Here is a 5842-nt window from a genome sequence, read left to right on the forward strand (position 1 = left end):
GGAAAAGAAGGTGATGGTGGTGGAGGAACAGGAGAGGGGGGGCGAGGCTAAACTAGAAGGGAAGGTAGGTGAGGGAGGCAAACACTGCAAGCTTTGGAACAGTAATGCTTTTCCGTCTTGCCTCTAGCTTTGGCCTTAAGAAGCCCCACATGAATTCTCATGGGTTGTAGGTATCTGACTGTTCAGAGGCGTGGAAGTGGATGCATATGTTCTGAAATACATTAAATGCACACCATTAAACACACATGACTACTCTTTCAGGGAACCTCCCCACACTGGCTCTATCCCCACTGAACTTTCCTTACTGCCACCCTTCTAGGCTAGGTCCCTGGATTTAGCACTTGGAATTTCTGATTGGAAGGAACCTTAGAAGACACCAAGTCTAGCATTTTCCAAAGACTGTCCCATGAATGTTCATTTTCACTTGTGTCTCCCAGAAAGGGTTCCCCAGTCCAGTGAGTTTGAAAAAAACTGCTTAGGATGCCCTCCTTTCAGAAACTCACACAGCTGGGGCACTCCCTGAAGGTTCTGACAAGTTCTGCAGAAGAGGAACTTGTCTCCCTTTGCTAGGCCAGGGCCCACAGAGCTCTTTCTTTCATGTAATAAGAGCATCTCATAATTCTGGTGTTCGATGGACATCCTTTTGGGAAAGACTGATCTCTTGGGCCCTTCTTTCTGTCTTCTGGATGAGCAGACTGAGTATGGGGATTAGGCCCAGATTGTTACTGAAAAACAAAGTCTTCATAAGATGGGAGTTTCTTTCTCCCTTTTGTGAAAGAAGTCTGGAAGTAGACAGAGTGGTATTGAGGCTGGAAGGACTTCTCAGAGGGGCCTGGAGAGGAGCAGAGAGGCAGGGAGTGGAGGAGAGCAGGCCATGCTGAGGCTGGGCTGTCTCTCTCCCTCCTCCAAGGTCTCCTAGCATGCCTGCATTCTGAACTTGCTGAAACACTCTTGACCCAGGAGGTGTCAGCAGCACAAAAATTCAATTCAGTTTTATCAACATTTAGGTGCCAGCATCTGTCCTTGGGGTCTCTCCTCTAACACCTGGATAGAGTGGCTTGAGGACAGTACCCCTGGTCCAGATGCCCTCCGCTCACCTCCAAGGACTGATGCTGGGGCTGGCGTTCCTCCTGGCTCCCTCTTGCTCCCATCTTTCCCTTCTGATGAACATCTCCACTCTGAAGACTGTGGCCTGTTGACCTATGGATGGATGATCTACGTTTGGGCCATCTTTCTGCTTCCTTCCTTCTGTCCTGCGCCATTACCCTGGAGATGTGGTCAGGGTTTTGTCGAGGTTTGGAGGGATGAAGGGCAATTCCAGCACGGAGCAGAGCAAGTGACAACTGCCAATCACATTTTAGTCTTCACTGTCCTGAAAATGGATCGACTGTCCCTACCTCACTGGATTGCCCCTTCGTGGGCCCTTTTATTTGTCACTTTCTCCTCATGCTGTTTCCTTTGTCACTCTTTCCTTCTCTTTCCTGGTTGCCATATTGAAAATTCCTGTGACTTTTTCACGTAGGACAGTTTTTTAAAAAATTTTATTTATTTACTTATTTTTGGCTGTGCTGGGTCTTCGCTGCTGCGTGGGCTTTTCTCTAGCTGTGTGAGCGGGGGCTACTCTTCGTTGCGGTGTGCAGGCTTCTCAATGCAGTGGCTTCTCTTGTTATGAAGCACGGGCTCTAGGGCTCGGGGCTTCAGCATGCGGGCTCAGCAGCGGTGGCTCCTGGGCTCTAGGGCACAGGCTTGGTAGTTGTGGCACATGGGCTTAGCTGCCCTGTAGCATGTAGGATCTTCCTGGATCAGGGATTGAACTTGTGTCTTCTGCCCTGACAGGCGAATTCTTTACCACTGAGCCACCAGGGATGCCCCATACAGCACAGTTTAACTTTCCTATTCTCACCCAAACCAGGCTTTCTTGGTGGCTCAGACAGTAAAGAATCTGCCTGCCAACGCAGGAGACCTGGGTTCGATCCCTGGGTTGGGAAGATACCTTGGAGAAGGAAATGGCAACCCACTCCAGTCTTTCCTGGAGAATCCATGGACAAGAGGAACCTGGTAGGCTATAGTCCACGGGGTTGCAAAAGAGTTGGACACGACTGAATGACTAACACACACACAGTGCTGAAACTTACCAGGCAGCTGTGGCATGAAGCAACTCCAGGGATCTAGGGGGAGCCAGCCAAATTTGGACATTCTTTTTTTCTTTAATATATCCCAGCTCATATTCTTGGAAGCCCTCCCACCCTCTTATTGACCACAACATGTCACAAGGTAGAGATGGGACCGGGTGGGGTCCTCTAGTTTCATATAGAGCACCTCCTATGGGCAATGCTGGGTACTGCATCTAGACATGCAAGTCAGGCAAGAACTCAAGGAGCCCTAACTCCAGAAGGGAAATTTAGCTCCATCCTTAAAAAATAAAGGAGTGTTAAGTGGAGAGAGGTGGGGAGGGGAACTTGACTCTTCAGAGTGGTCCGAGTTCTTCGGGCAGGAAGGCCAAGAAGGGCTTCTTCTAGGAAGTGGCATTTGAAGGGGACCAGAGCAGATGGCTTAACTTGGGGACAAGCATGGGACAGCCAACCAGGGTGATGAGTGTGTGTGTGTGTGTGTTTAAACCTCCCAGCTCCATGTCTAACAGATTTCACCTAAACCAGCCTTGCTAAATCTCAAGCCCCATGAAACCTGTTTCTGTTATAATCTCTCTCTCTTATCTCTTCCTTGCCTTCCTTCCCCATTCTCCTCCCTCAAAGGATGGGAAATCTTCAAAGAAAAAGATGTGTCACTGTAAGTATACAGCCCAAGAAGTGGGCCAGATAAATTATTAAAACACATAAAAGGACAGCAAGTCATGGGGCCAGAAGCTAGCAAAGGGCGAATAGCCATCCCAGGTGGATGGTGGGCTGGTGACCTCTGGAGCACCCCTCCTCAGAGCTCTGGACAGCCTAAGGTTTCAGCATCAGGCCCACCTCTCTTGTGTCTCCCCCTAGGACCAGGTTGGTGGGGGTGGGGATGTCATGGTTCCCATAGCAGTGAAGCCCCAGGCGCCTGCCGGGCTGGGAAGGGCCAGGCTGAAGGTGGAGGGGGAGCTTTGTGTCTGGGCTGGACATTTGGGATTTACTTCCTTTAAGACTCAAAGCTGGTAACTGCAGAGTTTTAGTTCTTGCTTTTATCTCTTTTTGAACTGTAAAAAGAAATTCCCAAGGGGATGAGGGGATACTTTTTTCTCATGCAGGAAGAAAGCCATGACCGGTTTAAGGAAGTAACCAACTTTCAGAGCACTGTGAGAAAGACCGCTCCGAGTTTTGCTTTGATTTAGGTGCACCCTGGCACCAGTGGGGGGTGGGGGTGAGAGAGACATCCAGCATCCCTCCTCCCTCAACCAAATTCCATTTCCTTCGGAGGGGTTTGCAGGAAAGCTCCTACTGGAATTCAGACATGCAGAGCCCCCACCTCCCTCTCACTTCTGATCCCTGGCACCCTGCTTTGCTCATTCATTCTCACTGCTGCCCAGAGGTTCTCACTTTGGCACTATTGACACTCGGGGCTGGATCAGTCTTTCAGGTGGCTGTCCTGTGCATTCTAGGATGTTTAGCAGCAATCCTAGCGTCTACTTACCAGATGCCTTCAAACAATCCCAAATGCCCCCCAAAGTGCAAAACTGCCCTCAGTTGAGAACCACTGCTCTAGCTGGTGATGCCTGTGAACTTAGAGTACTATTTGCCTGTTCTTTATGTTTATTCTCAGTCTTCCTTCCAGTAGAGTGCAAGTTCCGTGAGAGTGGGGATTTTTTGTTTTTTTCACTAATGTATCTTAAGTGCCTGAAACAGTGCTTGTCACACAGCTGGAATGTTAAGTTTGGACAGTGTTGGGACAGCATGGGCAATGTAAAAACAACATGGGCAATGGAATCAACAGGATTGGGCTCAGTTCCTAACCAGGTCACTGACTAGCTGTGTGACCTTGGGCAAGTGACTTCACCACTCTGAGCCTAGTAGGTTTCCTCTTTTATAGAACAAGTATGAACCTGCATCAGACAGTGGTTGTAAGAGTTATACATGACTTAAGACAATGGCTGACATACAGTAGATACTGTATTCATGCATGCTTAGTCATTTCAGTCATTTCCGAGTCTTTCCGACACCATGGACTGTAGCCCGCCAGGCTCCTCTGTCCATGGGATTCTCCAGGCAAGAGTACTGGAGTGGATTGCTGTGCCCTCCTCCAGGAGATCTTCCTGACCCAGGGATTGAACCCGTGTCTCTTATGACTCCTTCATTGGCAAATGGGTTCTTTGCCACTGGTGCCACCTGGGAAGTGCCAGGTACCGTATAGAGAAATGCAATATAAAATGAACAATAATAACTATTTTTGGGGGGGGTGGTGGTGGTCCCAGCACTCCTCAAATGGAACACAGCTTGCTGTGTACCTGCTTATAAGAGTAGCCTTCATTTCTCTGCAAAAGGGGATGTAAAAAGCAAATTTGAAGGATGGAAGTAAGATACTGTTGGATGAAGGGATTTATGACTCTAGAGGGCCACGCAGTCCCCAATATCCTTCGGAGACATGTAGATGCTGCAGAGTTGTGATGCCCAAACACCTGTGGCCATCGATCCCTTACAGTATGGCTCATCTGGGTTGAGTTATGCTCTGAGTGTAAAATATACCAGATTTTAAACAATGCAAAACAGAGAATGTACATCTCATTATATGTTGAAATTGAAATATTTTTGATCTATTGGGTTAAATAAAATACATTAAAATTAGTTAATGTTGCTTTTTACTTTAAAAAAAATGTGGCTACTAGAAAATTTTAAGTTACCTATGTTGCTCACATTATCTTTCTGTTGGGCAGTGTCCCTCTAAGGAGTTGGCAAAAAGGACAGAATTGAGCCTCCGTTTTACAGTCTGTAAAACGGAGGCTCACACAGAGAACTCAGTCCAAGGGGCAGCGCTTTTCTTCTCTCCTTGCACAGGGTTTTCTTTTCCCACGCCCAGACTGCCCAGTATCAGGCCGAACTTAACAGGCCCCAAGTGTCCCCAGCAGAGCAGGCGTGCTCTCTGAGAACCACAAAGGTGGAGTGGAACCCCTTGATGTCGCCCTCCCCTCCGCAGAGACCTCCCCAGACAAAACAAACAAGCCCTTGGGTCTGGCGAACTGCAGCGGGGAGCGGAAACCCAGGAAGATCAAAGACCCAGCGGTTACCCCCTTCCGGGCCGCACAGCTGGCAGCGCGCCCCGACCCCCCGGCGGGCACCCATGGGCCCGGGAGGAGAGGACAGAGCGATTGGCTGGCAACCTGCGGCTTTCGGACACTTGTAGCCGCCGCGAGCTGGCTGGGTCCACAGTTGGCCGGAGGCGCAATGGGGGCTTCTCCTGCACAACCAAATCGAAGCCTAGAGAGAGGTTCGGAGGAGAAGCGGGGCGGGCTTTGGGCGGGGAATAGCGAACATTTTCTGCCGAAGTCCGACCGTGCAAGACTTGGGAAAGGGCAAAGCGCTCGCGGGCGCTCCGAGCAGCATCTCGTCTCCGGTCTCAGTTTCATCACCTGTAAAGTGGAGCCGCAGAATTAAGTCCGCTTCCAGGAAAAATCGAGCGCAGGGAACACACAGCGCCGTGAGCAGCGTTGTGAGAGGAGCAGTTGTTCTACAGCGGGCAGAACCCAAGAGGGTGTCTGTCCCAATATTCCTACTGACCAGAGCTCCTCCGCCTCCCTCCACCACCCAACCCCACCTCTAGTCCCCAGTCCCGGGTCCCCAGCCGCCGGCCCGGGTCAAAGACCGAAGCCTGGAGGGGGGCGCTGTGTCCAGCCCTAAGTCCTTCTCCACGCCCCGCCCCCAGT

The sequence above is a fragment of the Bison bison genome, unplaced genomic scaffold, assembly GCF_000754665.1.
Source record: "Bison bison bison isolate TAMUID 2011002044 unplaced genomic scaffold, Bison_UMD1.0 scf7180017853731, whole genome shotgun sequence".
Classification (NCBI taxonomy): domain Eukaryota; kingdom Metazoa; phylum Chordata; class Mammalia; order Artiodactyla; family Bovidae; genus Bison; species Bison bison.